General features: G+C 44.7%; 1 protein-coding gene across 1 annotated transcript in view; it reads left to right on the forward strand.

Moving 5' to 3' along the window:
* Positions 1–15,964: 15,964 nt before the first annotated feature.
* Traf3ip2 (TRAF3 interacting protein 2) overlaps positions 15,965–17,988 on the forward strand; it is a 39,734-nt gene continuing 37,710 nt past the window's right edge. Inside the window, exon 1 of the mRNA XM_027928309.2 lies at positions 15,965–16,257. The gene's annotated coding sequence lies outside the window, so the exon portion shown is untranslated. The remainder of the gene's footprint in view (positions 16,258–17,988) is intronic.

A 17,988-nucleotide genomic window follows, 5' to 3' on the forward strand; every position in this document is an offset into this window, starting at 1 on the left:
ATCCCATTTAATCCCAATATACCTGTATGTCACCTACCTAGTGTGATTTATGGACCATTAGAAAGCTCTCCTAGCCCACCTACTCAGTAACCTTGCTGTTAGAAATCTAATCCAAGGTTGTCTTGATGTTTTCTGAAATGTATACCAGTTTTCAATTTATTACCTCTCAGCTCCAAATTTATCCTTCATTGCATGCTCCTCAAAAATGAATCTGTGCCCTTTAGTTTTCCCTTGCCATTGATGTAATGTTAATATTGCCAGTAGAGGGCGCTGGAGAGACCCTACATGAGGAAGGGGTTTCTGTCCTGGTGCCCTTAAGCCCTCTTGGCCCACTTACCAGGCACCTAGCCCAGGCTGCTTCTCCAGCACTTGGCATCTATGATGCATAGTGGCCAGCACCAGACAAGGGCCAGCAGGTATCCTGGCACGTCCCTCACCTCCGTGATATTATAGCCGAATGCCTGTAGTGAGACATTTCACCAATTTTTTTCAAACCCATTAGAGGGCAGATTTACAGCATATTTCTCCAGTGTGGCATCTCAGTGTCTTCTGTGCCATCCAGTATGCCCTCTTCTACAAAATCTGGATCTCAGCCCTGGGGGACTCTTCCTTGGCATCTCTCTCAGCCCCAAGGGTAGTGGTTGCTTCTTACATCTGCCATTCCCGTATTCTTTGGGGTTCTTTTTATTTCTTACTAACCAATTGTTACTTTAATTCCTGTTACAGTAAATAATTCTTTATATTACCCTTTCTCTGCTCAAATTATAGTATAGTTTATCCCTCTTGATTGGATCCAGATTGATGTAGAATGCAAATGTCCTTGGGATAGGATTCACAAGAAGTCAATGACACTTTAGTATAAAATAGTTTGTTTTGTTTTCCTGGTACCTAGGGAGCAAAATGTGCCTTGGGGCTGAGCCAGGGGAGGGTAAGAAGAAAGACCCCCCAACAAGAGGAAGATGGGAAAATCCTAATAACAAACTTTGCCTATTTCACAATTTTGCTGTGAGCTGACTAGAGCTGTTAAATGTTATTCTTCATTTTAGTGCAAAATGTCTTTGGTTCCCCAGGGTCAGCCTAACAGCACCAGAAATAGAATGAAAGCACTAGCTTTTCTCATGAAGCGGCAGCTATTGTCCTTTGATAAGCTCAATACTGTCTCCACTTTGTTGTTTTGTTTCTTAATCACACATAAAAGTGTGTTGCCATATGAAACATAAAGAGGACATTTCTGGACATTTTATTTCATTGAACAGAGCTGGGCTGCTCCCCGAGTGTACATTAGCTCCTTCAGACAGGGCGTTATCACCTTCAGGCTGCGCAGGAAACATGAATCCACGCATGGATCATCAGAAAAGGAAGGAAATGCCTCGGTTTATGAAGAGGCTAGTGTTGCTAGCCTTGCCTTCCTCTGGGGACTGTTGAAAATAGGATGGCAGCTTCTCTATTTCAGAGAAAGTCTTTTTTGTTTGGTTTTGTTTTCCTGAGACAGGATCTCAATGTGTTGCCCAACCTGGCCTTGAACTCTTGGGCTTATGGGATCCCCTCGCCTCAGCTGGGACTACAGGTATGTGCCACCATGCCCAGCTACTAAGCGTGGTTTTAATTAAAAGCTGGAGTAGGAACAAGACAAGGAAGGTTCCTTCCTACTTGGAAAAAACAAAAACAAAAACAAAAAAAAACCTTTTTCTTGAAGATAATATATCTACATGATTTAAAAATCAGCCTGCTGATTTCCCTCTCAATTCTCTTCGTGTTGCAGGTTAGACCTTATTTTGCCTTTGTCATCATTTCAATGGGTCCTTGAGAGGTAGTGGATAGAAACCCATGTGCTTAATTCACCATCTCGAAAAATGAGTTTTCTCTCGATGTGGATTCATTTTATTCTTAGGCAAAAACATAAGAAACAGAACCTGATATTCTGAAAATACTCTCAGTTTATTAAGTAAAAAGGCATGTATTTGTACCATTTGCACCGGTAATGAAAACATATTTCTCCCATCTTGTTTAGTTTTTTTTTTTTTTTTGACCTGGGGATGTCTCTCCTACTAGCTACTTGAGGTTCAGAACTCAGGCTGCTTCCTGTTATCTATCTGGTGCTCTTTAGCATTTCAAAGTAGTGCTACATCTTAGTGAAACTTTTGATAAGCGCAGCAGGCATGGTGACATACACCTGTAGTCCTAACTACTCGGGAGGCTGAAGTGGGTGGATCTCTTGAGCCCACAAGTTAGAGACCAGACTGCACAACACAATGAGACCCTGTCTCAAAAAAAAAAAAGTTGTTTTTTTCTTTTCAATAAAGACCAATCATTACAATATGCAGATTGTAATACTAAAAGAAAAAAAGTAGCAATACTACAGACAGTGTAATGGCCATAACCCCAAAGTCCTGCCTAGGGAGAACAGCAGCAAAGCAGCCAGAGCCCAGGGCTCAAGTGAGGGGTTATCACGCATGTCCTTCCACATTCCCGAGGGTGATTTCCCCATCTCACAACCACTAGCTTCTGCACTTGGGCTTCCTGATGAGCAACTGCATCTCTACCATTTCTGATGGGAAAATGGAACACTGGAGGTACATACAGAGAGAAGATTGGCTCTATTGATCTTCATCCCAATCTACTTCCAGTCAATCCATCTATACTTCTTTCCCAGTTTCCATTTCTCCCCTACTTCTGGGACACCTCAGAAGGCCCTGCCCAATAGGCCTGAGTGGGCTACCACTGTGTTGGTTTTGTTTCTTTGTGGTGCTAGGGATTAAACCCAGGGCCCCAAGCACACTCGGCAAGTACTTCACCAGCCCTTTCCTGAGAATTTTTTGAATTTTGAGACAGGGTTTCACTAAGTTGCCTAGGCTGGCCTCAAACTTGTGATCCTTCTGCCTTGGCTTCCCAAGTCTCTGGGATTACAGGCATATGCCCCAGTGCCCAGCTGAAACTGTGTTTTAATTAGTCAACAGCACCATACTTAAGCTCATATAATCTCATGGCAATTAGCCTATCACTTTGGTTATTAAGAATTGTTTGAAAGAGGGCTAAGTATAAAACACTCACAGAATAAGCCTTTATCTGGACTGATGTTTGTCCCTGGGAAACAGCGAGTATATCTACTTTTCAAAAACAATACCATCAAAGCTCCTTAGCACGTAATACATTTTAGCAGTCAGAGCCAGAATCCAAAAGCATAATAAAGAAAAGCAAGTAAAAATGCTTATAATTGTCATGTTTCAAATGCCTTACTTCCTGCCAATCTTATATCTGTTCCCAGAGAAGCCAAAGCTGCCCACTCTGCCAGCGCCTTTGTCAGCTGCCAGCTGTTACTTCCCTGGAAAAAGGGTCAGGAGGCTGCTGGTAGCTAATAGCCAGCCAGAAGCTGCGAGTAAGAACTGTCCCTCGTGGGCTTTAGCTGCTGGCTGATTGTCAGCTGAGAGCTACAAGTTCTGGTTTGATAAAAGCCAGCTATAGATTTCAAGGCTTTTTTTTTTTTTTTTCCATTTTCCATTTGTGCTCTGAAATTGTCATGCACTCCAAATGGAACTCCATGAGCACGTGGGCCTTTGTTCTGCCTTGTTAGGCACCAGTAAGTCAGAGTCCTCTCCAGACAGTCACTTCACAGGGTGGGGGAGTGGGACGAGGTGAGGCGAGGTGAGGCAGGGAGGGTTTCGTGGCACATGTGCAGCCCTGAATTCAGATGAACACCACACAGGGTGTTTCCTGCTCAGTTTGAGAGACAGCCTCAGCTGTCCTTAGCTGTTTCTGTGACAGCCGGGAAGTGGGGGTGGGGTGTGCTTGTAAGTTAGAGGCAGAATTTATTGACTGAAGCCCCCTGAAAAGAAATGAGTCACCAGCTCCCGTGCACGGAGCATGAGACTCAAGGCTCCCAGCTGTTCCCATAGACCATCAATCAAGAATTACCTTTCCTGAGACACGGTGTGGACCTCAGAGTTCCATAGATTTCAGGGGTTCAGGCAAAAGGAAGGGGGTGCACCATTGTGCACTCTGTACAATGGTGTGTGTGCTTTAAATTCAGATGCTCAAGGGCTGTCGTGTGCAATGCATCAGCAGTGAAAAATAAACACCCAGCAGAAGCTGGCTCCGAGTTAGGGCGAGCGCACAATAAATTTCAACTGCTTAAATTAATCGCTCACTGCTTGTTGTGAATATTAATCCCAGGGAGAGAGCCGGCTTCTCCTCCATCAAAAGTCAGGTTAAAAACTGAAAACAGCAAAACATTTGGGATCTTTTTGGGGAGGGCTTACCTGTGAGCCAAACCTGGATGCCATCCCCGAAGAGAATCTGAAAAACAGCCCCTCCCGCTTCCCAGTCACAGCTGTGCGGTAACAACCCGAGCACCCTTCTAGGACTTAAGGACTCTCCAGGGACATGTATGGGGAGGCCGCGCTTGAGGGTGTAGAAGATAAAGGAGCCAAGACTCTTAATTTGTGGGTTTTAAATTTGGAATAAAATGGGCATAATACGCCAGGCGAGGTGGTGCATACCTGTAGTCCCAGTGGCTCAGGAGGCAGAGACAGGATCGCAAGTTCAAAGCCAGCCTCAGCAACTCAGTGAGGTCCTGAGCAACCCAGTGAGACCCTGTCTCTACATAAAATATTAAAAAGGGCTGGGGCTCAGTGGTTAAGCGCCCCTGGTTTCAATCCCTAGTCCCAGTACCAAAAAGAAAAAAGAAAGAAAGAAAAAATAGATATATCATAAATTTACCTTTAACCATTTCTTTTCTTTCTCTTTTTCCTTTCTTTCTTTTATTTATTTATTTACTTGTCATTTCAAAGTGTATGATTCAGTGACATTAAGTACATTTATGTTGTGTACCTATCAGTTTCTGGAACATTTCCAAACTGAAACTGTGTATCCATTCAACAAGAACTCCCCATTTGCCCCTCCCCCAGCTCCTTAAAAGCACCCTCTGTCTCTATGAATCTGATGGCCCTCTTTCTCTATGAATTTCCCTCCCCTCTGTCTCTATGAATTTGATGGCTCTGATAACTTATATACCTGGAATCACACAATATTTGTCCTTAGGTGTCTGGCTTATTTTACTTCACATAATGTTTTCAAGATTCATCCATGATATAGTATGTTGGCATTTGAGTTCTTTCTAAGGGTGAATAATATTCCATCATATAAATATACCACATTTTGTTCACCCATTTGTCTGATGATGGACATTTGGGTTGTTTGCACCTTTTGACTGTGAACACTGGTGTACAAATATCTGTTCAAGTCTATGCTTTCCATTCTTTCAGGGCTCTACTTGGAAATGGAGCTGCTGGATCATTCATATGGTCATTCTATGTTTAACTTTCCAAAGAATCACCCAAGTCTTTCCTAATTTTTTTACTATCCTAAAGTTTCTGAAGTAACAAAAAAGAAAAAAATAATCACTACAAGAAGATAAAACAATGGCTTCTTTTGGCTTTGAGGGGACAGTGTTGACCTCAGTGGCAGAGAGCTGCTTATGGAATTATTATACCTTTATGAGGCATGGCTGTGACGAAGATGAGATGGCCAGTGATGGTCAGGAAGGAGAGACTTACCCCAAAAAAGAGGCACTGGATGGTACTGTCTGAAAAAGTTGCACGAAGCTTGTCTTGCCTGGGTGGTGCTGACACAGGTCTAGAGTTCTAAAAGGAGAGAGAAGGGGGTCTCTGAAGAGAGGGGACATCACCCAGAGGTGAAAGATAAGCAGTGAGATATTTGCCCAGGCAAAGATGTCCAGTGAGCTTAGAGTGCCTCAGACTCCATTTGAAACTGTTTATTCTTCTGCCATGAGCCATAATCCCCCTCTATTGCCCCTAAACCTTCAATTAAAGTCTTTTATGTGCAAAAGGATTGTGATCTTGGACCTTTGGGCAAATGGAGAGAATAGGAGGAACAGAGTCAGGGGAGCGGTTCTTTAAATGTGTGTGTGTGGGTGGGGGATGAGCTGGGCCCATATTCTGTGGGAGCAGGAACTCCAAGGGTAAGGCAGCTGTGAGGCACTGCAGAAAGCTTACAGGAAACCAGGTGGGGGCTGCAGCTACTTTTAATGGAGATTAATAGAAAAGGTGATTCCAGGACAAGGTGAGGACATGGGGCTCTCCAATTACCTTGAGACTATCATGCCTTTGTACAGGAAAACCAGTGCCAATGGTTGCAGCCCCTGACCTGAGGCAAAGCTATTAGGTCAAACACTGGACAAAATTCCCTGCTTAATAAATGCTCCAACTGGCCCATGACCAAGACTCTCCCTCTCTAAGACAAGTTTTGGCAGAATGTACAGCCTGTAAAACAGAACTCTATGGGCTTCAGGGCACTGCGAGATAACCCGGGAGTTTAGATTAGTTATAACTTCCCATCAGTGTGAGCTACATCCCCAAACAGGTTTCTCCTGGGGAAGGCCAACCTTGATCAATACATAGCAGGGACCAGCCTTGATTTGAACTTGCTGAGACAGGCACCTCTCACTGCAGCAGATCCATTTAAAGTGCTGCCAGCCTCCTGAAGGCCTCAGTGGGCTTCAGAAATAGGATCCCGAGAGTCAGGTAGAGTCACTTCCGTTCAGGTCTCCATCTATATAAACCAGGGGAAGTTTCTTTATCTCAAGACTTGAAGCAGTACAAGACTTGAACCCACAGTCTGTAAGAAGAATTAGATGTAATTCCATTAGTCTCTAGTTGTGCTTTTACACAACAAACAATGAAAGATTCAGTGTCATGTTGGTTCTGAGATAAGCCCTCTGTTTCTCTTTGCTGAAGGTCTGGTGATGATTCTCAGTCTGCATGAAAGAAGGATTGTTGCCTGGCCCCTCTGCTGCAGGTCCTGCTTTGTTCTCATCCCACCTGGGTGCTGGGGGCAGGTCCATCACTAAGCTTCAGTCTTTGCCAATGTAACAGGAAAGAAAAACAACAGATATAAGATAAGTTAAGTACTGTAGTTGTATATCTGAATTCTGGATGTGTAGGGTGGGTGGGGAGGGGGAACAGGAGGAAAATGAATTGATTATTTAGGAAAATACCCACAAGGTTTCCTTCCACCCCACCCCACCCCAACCTTGTAATAGTCTGGAAGAACTGAAGAGACCTTCTTAATGGGATGGCAGGAAATGGGGGATGGTCCCTTTACTTCAAGGGATAATGGTGTCCCATGACCCAGGTTAGGGCAAAAGGGGTCAGAGTAGTCTCCAAAAATTGGCTGAGACCAGGGCTTAAGAGAAAAGATAGCTCCAGTGAGAAATCCCCCTGACTGGGGATCTTCAGATATAGCAGAGAGCAGAATAGATAGATATATTCTGAGGAGTTGAGGGTCCTCAGAATAGCAGACCCCCTTGGGAACTATGCTTTTGTCCGCTGCTACTCAGATTGTGGTCCACAGAATATCAACCTTACTAATGCTTGAAACTTTGTTAGAAATGGAGTCCCAACTGGGCATAGTGGCTAACAACTGTAACCCCAAAGCTTGGCTGGCTGAAGCAGGTGCATCACAAGTTCAAGGCCAGCCTCAGCAACTTAGCAAGGCTCTAAGCAACTCAGGGAGATCCTGTCTCAAAATAAAAATTAAAAACAGCTGGGGATGTAGACCAGTGGTTAAGTGCTCCTGGGTTAAATCCCTGGTAAAGAAAGAAGGAAGAAAGAAAGAAAGAAAGAGAGTCCCAAGCCCAGCCCAAACTTACTGAACCAGAATCTGTCATTTAAAAGATCCTCAAGCAATTTACATGTACCCTAATTTATTTTTCAATGCTGTGTAGCAAACCCAGGGCCTGACACAGCTAGAAAAGAGCTATACCACTATACTACATCCTCAACTCATGCATGTTATTTTTTAATTTGGTTTTTAATTTGTTGATGGATCTTTATTTTATTCATTTATTTATATGCTGTGCTGAGAATTGGACCCAATGCCTCACACATGCTAGGCAAGCATTCTACCACTGAGCCACAACCCCAGCCCTGCATACTATATTTTGATAAGAGATGTTTTAGAGTATTAGTCTACAACTTTGACTATGTATTGTAATTATTTGGGAAGCTTTTTAAAATACCCAATTCCCAAACACCAAAGCGCTCAGTAGCAAAATCTGAAACCATTGGCTTCAAGAGCCCTGACCTGGCATTTCTCTGGGTATGCCCCATGCCTGGAGTTAGGCATTAGGCATCCATGAAGCAGTAGATGTAATCCAGCTCTCCAGGAAAAAAAATCTGATTTGTAGGGTCTGCCAATTTCCAAAGTGTCAATATTCCCACCATAGCTGATTTCAAAGTACCAGAGCAATGTCACCAAAGGTGGAGTTGGGAAGAGACATTCAGAGTAGCTCCCAAGAGCCTGCCCTAGCCAGCACCACTACATGAGCCACTCAGGTGTGCACACCCTGAGCATCTCTGTCTTGGCAGAGTCATGGAATTTCCTGGTTCTATACAGGACTCTTCCCAATGGGGACAACACAGAGTTCAAACATAAATCAGAATGTTCACACACAAGGTCCCTCAGGTGTAGGATGAAATTGGTGTTAGGAAGAGAAGGAGGTAAGGGGTGGGGGTCTCCATTTGAACTTTGCCCCATCCCTATAAATGTAGGAGGGGGTGTGTGGAATTGTGATACCCTATCTTGAATTTTCACCTCTTTCCTGAGTCTTGCTATGACTGATGTTCTCTGTTACCACCAATCACTCCCAATCCTTAAGAACAGGGTTATACATTCCAATCTTGGCTTAAGGGTGCTTAGGGGACTAGAGGTGGGGAGAGAGTGCTCTTGAATTGGATGAGGGAAGAGGAGAGCAGTCAGAATTTCTGCTCTGTCCATTTTGGTGGGAAAATTCCAATAAGACAATCAAGTCAGAGTCAAACAGGAGTTTTTTATAAAATTATATACCTAGGTTACTACAGGGTCTGATGTTTTCAGGGACTTAGACTCTTACTACTGTGTTGCTGTCATCCTGGGGTGTTGCTGTCAACCACCTGGTCCCAAAAAGCTCACCACCACCGCTATGTCCATATTCTAGGCAATGAAAGAGAGGATGGCATGGCTAAAGAGTCTCACATCACTTCTCAGATCTCACTGATGAGAGTTTAGCCACACGGCCATACCTACCTATAGGAAAAGCTGAGTAATGCAGTCTTTCTTCCAGGTAGCCATCTGCCTAACTAAAAGTTCTATTACTATGGCCAAAGAAGAGAATGGATATTAGGGTTCAACGCAGCCAACAATCTGAACATTCCTGAGCTGTACCAAGCTGGTCTGGTTTCTTGAGAGTCTCCTGGAGAAGCTGAGGAACAAGTCAGCTTACCTTCCTGGAGAGCCCAGGTGAGCTCAGAAGGGGATCCGCTTATCATGCACTTTCACATCTTCAGAGGGCAGGGGGCCACCAGAACTATCCCACAGAGGCCAGAAAAGCCCCACATGGACCTGAGGCCCTGTACTCACTAATACAAAGGCTGTCAGCCTTGCTCCTACATCCACATCCTAGCTGGAGGGGGAGGGAGAGATGCCAAAAGACTGAGTAATTCCCAGAAAGAATGAACTGAAATAGACTGAACTTTGTCAGGATAAAGGGGTTGTTGGGCTTTTGGTTTTGTTTTTTGAGGTTTTGTGCATTAGCTAAAAATGATTCTCTCTCTCTCTCTCTCTCTGTCTCTCTCTCTCTCACACACACACACACACACACACACACACACAGTACATTTCCTGGCTTTGCGTTTTCAAGCTGCAATTTTAAGAACATCTTTCTTAGACAAAGCCTCTCCACCCCTGTTTACTCTCGGCTGCTATATACATTCTGCCAACTAGGCAATGCTGAGAGGGATAATCTTTTAAATTAATAAAATCCATAATTTTTTATCCTGCCAGGAAGGTGTCAGTGTGGAGGTAGCAAACTCAGAGTGACAGCAACTCTGCTGCTGCTGGGGCTGTCCTGTGGTGTGACCAGTATGTCCCCAGAGCAGAGAGCAGGGCAGGCAAAAGCTCTCAAGAGGTTTGTGCTTCCACCTTTGCTCTCTCAAGGGCATCCTCACATGTAGTTGAAATCTCTGATTTGTAGTAAATTCTCAGACATACAATAAATCCTTATTCAATTGTTAGCATAAAGATTCATTGCTACATATGAATATTTTAGTATTATCTTCTGTTTTGTTGAGCTTTTCCCCTTCTGGTATTGACTGAGAACTGATTCTTAGAACACTAATGGAGTTCTGCATTTATTTAATATTTATTATGATGATAGTAGCTAATATTTATTGAGCACACTGCCAGACACAGCACATAGGTCATTTTCTCTAATCCTCATAATAACCCCATGGGGCAGTTGGGTGCAATTGTGCAGTGTGAGCTACTGAGGAGGGCACAGGAGACCCTGGTCCCCACCTACCAAGCTGTAAATTAGAAACAGGCTTCATCCCCATGAAGGAAAGCAGACATTTTCTCACACAGAGCCTTGATTACCCATGAAATAGTCACCTTACTATCTCATTACGTAATGGGTTCAGAGAAGTTAAGAAACTTCCCTGAGATCACACAATGGGCAGGAGGTGGTGGTCTCAAACCTAGAAGCCTACCTCAGAGCCCAGACTAGACTCTCCACCTGCACGCTGTTGGAGCAGTGTCTTTTCTAGTCCCTGGGAAGGCTCTGATTTGCTTTAGTTCCAGCCACACTATGCCAGGGAGTGCATAAAATGCATTCTTTTGGGGAAAGAATTGAGGATTGAAGCCAGGAGTGCTTAACCACTGAGCCACATCCCCAGCCCTTTTTATTTTGAGAAAGTGTCTCCTTAAGTTTCTGAGGCTGGTCTCGAACTTGCAATCCCCCTGCCTCAAACTCCGAGGCCACTGCAATGACAGGGCGTGCCACCGCGCCTAGAGAAAATGCATTCTTGATGCTAAAGGAATCCTTCCCACAATGTTATGGACAGAGATCTCCAGCTGCCACATCTTGCTGCTTGGAATTTTGCAATGGAACAAGTAGAGAGGAGATATTGAGAAATGCCAGGGACATGATACCCCGAGGAAATCAACCCTCCACATTCTCTTTTCCAGAGTGTGCGTAGTTCTCATGACAAAATAAGAGTTTGGAGTCTTGGAAATCTAGCAGCCCTGCTTGCTCAAGAGAAGAGTTGGACATAAACAGTCCAGCCACGTAACTCCCTCCACCCATACTTCGTACCTTTGTGGAGCCCTGAAGATCTGCCCGCCCCCTAAATACATCTTCTTTTTAACTTTGAGCCTGAAGTTTCCATCACTTAATACCTTTCTTGGGTTATCGCTGCTACCACACCCTCCAATTCTTCCCCATGTGCTCCCTGACACTTGGAAGTCCTTAAATATGGAACAAAGCTTTTCGTGTCACACAGTTGGTGTGGCTTAAAATGCCAGCACCCCCCCAGAGAGGTAGTGCATGATTTAAATTCACAACATGTAATTTAAGTATCAATGAGTGATTGGTTTTTTGTTTTTGTTTTCTTTAGAGCATGTTTTGATGAGGGAAAGATGGAGGAGGGATTATGAACAGGAGAAGCAGTGTTGGAGGAAGGCAGTCTCGAAAGGGAAAGGGTACACACAGAAAGGAGAGGCTAGGGCTGCCCAAGGTCAAGCCCTGTGACATTGGTGTGTGCCTGATGCCCTCTGTTGCTCCTTGAGTGGGGTACCACATTGCACAGTGCAGGCAAGTGTGGTACACCAGGAATCAGATCCGATTTGAAACCCAGCAGTATAGTCCTAACAAGCTATCTGACTTCTCTGCCCCTTAATCTCCTCACCTATAAAATGAGAGTAATACAACCAACCTCACATGGCAGTTGTGGGATTCCTTTTTAATTGTGCTGAAACATATATAATGCTTACCACCTTAACCATTTCCAGTGTGTAGTTCAGTGGCATTAGGTTCATTCACATAACCACTTCCATCATCCTTATCCATCTCCAGAAGCCTTTTTATCTTACAGAACTAAAACTCTGTACTCCATAAACAGCTCCTCATTTCCCCCTCCTCCAGCCCCTCTCAACCACCAGTCCAATTTCTGTCTCTATAAATTTGTTTGCTCTAGGTACCTCATGTAAGTGGATCACAGTATTTGTCTTTTTGTGACTGGTTTATTTTATTTAGTATACATCCATATGTTCACCTGTGTTATAGCGTGTGTCAAAACTTGATTCCTTTTTAAGGCTGAGTAATATACCATTCTCTGTATATACCACATTTTATTTATGCATTTATCTGTTGATAGACATCTGGGTTGTTTCTGTATCTCAGCTGCGGACGCAAGTGTACAAGTGTTCAAGCCCCTGCTTCTCCTGAAGTGGCATTGCTGGGTCATATGGTAATTCTGTGTTTAATTTTTTTTTTTAAGAAAGAGAGTGAGAGAGAGAGAGAGAAATTTTTAATATTTATTTAGTTTTCGGCATACACAAAGATTTATGTGGTGCTGAGGATCGAACCCGGGCCGCACGCATGCCAGGCGAGCGCGCTACCGCTTGAGCCACATCCCCAGCCCATGTGTGTGTTTAATTTTTTGAGGAACTATTGTGCTGCTTTCCATAGCAGCACTACCATTTTCCATCCTCACCAACAGGGCACAAAAGTTCTACTTTGTTCATATCCTCACCAACACTTATTAATTTCTACTGATTTTTGGCGGGGGCGGGGTACTAGGGATTGAACTCAGGGGCACTTGACCACTGAGTTGCATCCCCAGCCTTATTTGTATTTTTTTTAGAGACAGGGTCTCACTGAGTTCCTTAGCGCCTCACTTTTGCTGAGGCTGGCTTTGAACTCGTGATCCCCCTGCCTCAGCCTCCTGAGTCGCTGTGCATTTGGTTGGTTATATGTTAAAATTTTAACCCCAAGTAGGTGGCATTGGGAGGTGGGGCCTTTGAGAGGGGACTGAGTCATGACAGTGGAGGCTTCATGAATGGATTAGCACCCTTACAGAAGGGATCCCAGCCAGCACCCTAGCCCTCCTTCTGCCATATAAGGACACACCAAGAAGAAGGCTTTGCACCAAGAGGTAGGCTTTCCACACACAGAAGTATCTTCCCAGCTTTTCTCAGTCCACTCAAGGACATCTAAGAGAAGTGAAAGATCTTTTCATCTTTCCCCTTCTCTTGCTCTCCCTACTATTTCCTTCCCATGCTATTCTTTTCTGTTCTCATCTTCCATCTACTGGTGCTTTGACCTTGAACTTCACAACCTCCTGAACTATTAAAAAAAAAAAAGACTGTTTTTTGCTTTGACCACCCAGTCTCTGATATTCTGTTATAGCCTCCCAAACTGATAAAGATGTAGCAAACTCTAGAATCTAGCAGACACAAATTCTCCCCTCCTTTTAGCAGGAGGGAGGGCTGACCCACACCTTAGCTGCTCTATCTATTAATTCTGCAGCTGTCACTGTATAAATAGCACCAGGGAGACTAGCTGGCACAGTCACAGCCCCACCCTTGTATTGCCTACACCTTTCATTCCCCTCTTGAGTGTTGTCAAGAGTTGTGCAAAGAAAGCAAATTACTGTGCTCCACCTGAGCTCAGGAAACACGGACTGCAAGTGGGTAATGGAGGAACTGGCAGTGAGACCGCTGGGCATCTCAATCCTCCTCCATCGAATACATGAGTGTGATTGAAGAAGTTACCCAATGTCTTTGGGCCTCAGTTTCCTCAAAGGTAAAGGGGGGATGATAACCAATGCACCTCACAGGACCGTTTGGAGGATTAAATGTGCTAACAGGTCCTCAATGAGGTCATGATCCCCTGAGATGGCACCTAAAAGGCTAGATGCGTTAGCCTGAAAACCAGCGGGAAGCCCCTGGGCCTAGAGGTATTTATATCCCAGTCTCCCTGATATCCCCCTGTCACCCATATTTTGCTGTAATTGCAATAGGGATGTTCAAACAGAAATTTCTCCAGTCCAAAACACTCTAAACCATTTACATCCTCAGTCTGCTTTTCAGGAGGGGCCTCAGCCAAGGCCACTCTCCCACATGTCTGCCTTCCTGCCCAGGATGAATTTAGAGGGAAGAAAGTCTCAGCTAACAGCAGTTAAGAGCAGCATTTCAGCACTGATGCTCTTCCCACTGAGTCCTTAGGCCCCGCATCCCTGAAAATAGTTGGCGGAGCACTGGAAGAAAAGGTTCCAATTTTTCCTCCTGATGGATGGTGTTCCAAATGTGGCATTTGAAAGAAGTATCTTCCCAGCTTTTCCCAATCCACTCAAGGACATCTAAGAGAAGTGAAAGATCTTTTCATCTCTCCCCTTCCCTTGCTCTCCCTACTATTATTTCCCCATGCTATTCTTTTCTGTTCTCATCTCCCAACACTGACAGCTTCTTCAAACTACCCTGGTACCAACTATTTCACAAAAAAGTGCTATTTCCCCTTACACCCCAACAGATCATTCTAGTGATTTTTTTTTTCTTATAGTGCTGTTGGCCTAACCCATCTTCTCATATCTTAGGCAAGCACTCTACCATTCAGTTGCAACCCCAGCTTCTACATCCCCAAAGATTGTTCGGATAATAATTTTGAAACAGAGTTCAAGGTCAAGGTAATAAGTACATTTTAAAAAATTTAAAACTTTATTTTTAATGAAAAATTACTATATGCTTGTGGGGGAAAAAGCAATCAACCCAAATGTGTGTATAGAATAAAGCGCTCTGTTCTCACTTATTTCCCTCAATCCTGTTCCCTTGAAGTGAACACCATTAGTCTTGCGTCCTTCCAGAGATTTCTGATTTGATCATCTAACAGGTAAATAGTGATTGCCTGTAATGTTCTGAGCCATACCCTAGGTGCTAGGGACCAGTGATGAATGAACACAAATCTACATACGTGTGTGTGTGTGTGTGCATCTGTCATATACATTGGCAAGAATAGGATAATATTTTTCACCAAATAACATCTCAGGTGACTATTCCAGGTGAGCATGTAGAAATAATAAACATAAATATTTGTGATTTTTTTGGGTGGTGGGGAGTGACCAGGGATTGAACCCAGCAGCCCTCAATCACTGACCACATCACCAGCTCTATTTTGCATTTTACTTAGAGACAGGTTCTGCTGAGTTTCTTACCATCTTGCTGTTGCTGAGGCTGGTTTTGAACTTGAGATCCTCCTGCCTCAGCCTCCCAAGCCACTAGGATTACAGGTGTGTGCCATTGCACCCCGCAATATTTGATTTTTAACAGCAGAAGTGTTTTGCTGTAAAAAGATACACCAAAATGTGTATTATCTTTGTTATACTGTTTTTTTCAAAAGCCATGCTTCCTTTGTAGGATGTTGAACAATCTGCTGTAGGTATGTATCATGCTTGAGCAGAACAGGAGACAATCTGGATGGGGATGCTCTAGGGCTGTCCCCTGCATGAGGGTGGAGTGACAGCCAGCAGAAGGGCCTAATCTCATACTTCTTCAGGAAGCAGCCAAATCCAGCAGCAGGAGCACTGTGTATAGAAGCTCAGGTGGTCCATGTCCAGGCCCTCTGGCTCCAAAATCCCCACTGATGTGACTCCCATCACCCTCTGCTGCACCTACATACGTGTATGTTGCTGAGGCTAATCCTGCCTCTAGCATCTCCTTCAACAGTAATTACGTTGGCTACTGATCAAACAATGGAAAGGGGATGACTATAACCACAGGTCAAGAAATGGGAAGCCAGAGGAGGACTGAGTGTGTGTGTGTGTGTGTGTGTGTGTGTGTGTGTGTGAGAGAGAGAGAGAGAGAGATGGGGGAAAGGGGACATGGGCAGTGCCTGCCCCCTCCATGGTCATGGGCAGCAAATGTTTTAAGCAGTTAGGGGAGACAGTCAGCAGCTCTTGTTTGCTATTCCTCCCCATCATCTGTCCCCATCCTCCTCTTCGTTTGAAGCTGCTAATGCATTAGCAACTTTAACACCCAAGTTGTCTCCTCCCAGACATCTTCCTGGGGAGGGCCCTGTTCTAACCCCGAGGCCCAGGGCATTCCTCCGAAGTTTCTTAGCCGGGTGGTGAAAACAAAAAATACAGCCAATTTGGTCACTGCCTCTTTCTAGTGAATGAAGGAGGTTTCTGTTTTAAAAAAATAAAGTGACTTAGCCGTTGATTCACTGCCCACAGGGAGATTCTGAACAGAGGCTTCCTAGCCTCCGTAGAGATTTGCATACAACTTCCACTTCCTGCTTCAGAGCCTGTTCTACAACTTACCTGGGCTTGGAGGAGGCGAGGAAGGTCGGTGGAGAGAGACCCAAGACAGAGAAACAGAGAGCGTGACCACTCCTTGGGCCCCAGTTTGTCTGTCCGTAGTGGATCTAAGGTAAGTGCTGTTTTGCCTCCTCTGATTTCTTAACCACCGACCCATTTTCCAAAACACTGTTTTCTCCTTTGCTGAAATGTGCTGCCCCTACATTTCCTCTGCCCTCCTCTCTCCACCTTTAACTTGCTGGTAGGGAGACCAGCTTGGACTGAGAAGATGATAGTGGGTGTCTGCAGCCAAAATGTGTTGCTGGTTTAGTGTTTCAAACAGGCGAGCCGAGATTAACTCTTTGAGGAGGGGCGGCCCAGCTACTGAGCTGCCTGGGAACAGTTTGTTAGGTACTCAGTGTCCCTAGAGTTGCCATCAAGAATTCAAACCCCAGTTTTCCAGAGAAGGAGTTGGCGATGGCAAAAATTAAGTAATTGGCTTCCAGCCCCAGAAAACGTCAGGGACAGAGTGGGAAGGAAAATTCCCAAATTTTCTCTATCCTGATTTCCATGCAGGGAAAAAAAAAATCAACAGTGCATTCTTAGGCCAGGAAATCCGGTTCAGCTTGTGGGGGTTGGATGTAAGCCTCCCCAGCCCCTCTCCGGGCCTTCCACTCCTCTCTAGCAGCTAGACATTTGCTGGCACTGGATGGAGCCTTGGGGGCACGTAAGGGAAGAAACTAGTACTTGGTTTTAGAAGCTGATCGAGCTTCTTGTGACTTCCAGGTCCAGGAGGTCCCTTTTTTGGGGGGAAGGGGTACCAGGGATTCAACCCAGGGGCACATGGCCACTGAGCCACATCCCCAGCCCTATTTTGTATTTTATTTAGAGACAGGGTCTCACTGAGTTGTTTAGCGCCTCACTTTTGCTGAGACTGGCTTTGAACTCACAGTCCTGCCTCAGCCTCCTGAGCCGCTGGGATTATAGGCACATGCCACTGTACCTGGCTAAGGAGGTCTCTTAGAACAGGGGGGTTGATTTTTAAAGGAATGGGAGAAAATTAGTTCAAGTAAATACATTTTAAAAAGGACAGGAAACTTGGCTCCAAGCTCTCACCACTTTGTGTGGTTCCATCTCTTGGGCAATTCACTTTGGCTCCCCGAGGCCTGGATTTCTTCATCGGTAAAGTGAGTGCGTGTGAACTAATATGATGATGTCTACATTCCTGTCTAACAAAACAAGGCTGGGGTCCTCCCAGAGGGGTAGCCGTAATGGGTGGTCTTAGAAGATATGTTTTGTATAGTGATTACTATGTGCATAAATCTTATCTCCTGCTACTAGTCGGTTAGCCCAAGAAAAGGGACTTTGTTTCTTTATACTTTTCTAGCCCCCAGAAGCCAGCATACTGTCAAATGCCTTGGAGGTGCCAAGGCTCCTTCCATGTAAGTTTCTTTGATTTCTGTTTCACTCATCTGTTGTCTAGGCCACGTAAAGCAGCCCTTGGGACTGGAGGAGACAGGGTGGTCGAGTGGTTCTGCAGGAGGGCTGTCTAGAATTGAGGCGTCATCATTGGCTCTAGGCACATAGAGAAAACAGGGGATTTCTTGAATTAGTTCATGTCCCATTTGGGTTACCCAGGAAGCATCGCCCCGTGCTCACAGAGGCAGAGAACTGGCAGGCAAGCTTGGCTCCAGAAGCCAGTAACTGACTTTGCTGGCAACGTCTCCTGGCTGGAGCTGCCGGTGTGGGGGTCCTTTAATGGAAGGGGAAAGGAAACAGTGAAACATATCCTAGCACCATGGAAGGGTGATGATTATGATTAGACTCATTATTAGATGGAGGATATGCTGAATTCTTAACCTTT

The sequence above is a fragment of the Marmota flaviventris genome, chromosome 6 (genome assembly GCF_047511675.1).
Source record: "Marmota flaviventris isolate mMarFla1 chromosome 6, mMarFla1.hap1, whole genome shotgun sequence".
Classification (NCBI taxonomy): Eukaryota; Metazoa; Chordata; class Mammalia; order Rodentia; family Sciuridae; genus Marmota; species Marmota flaviventris.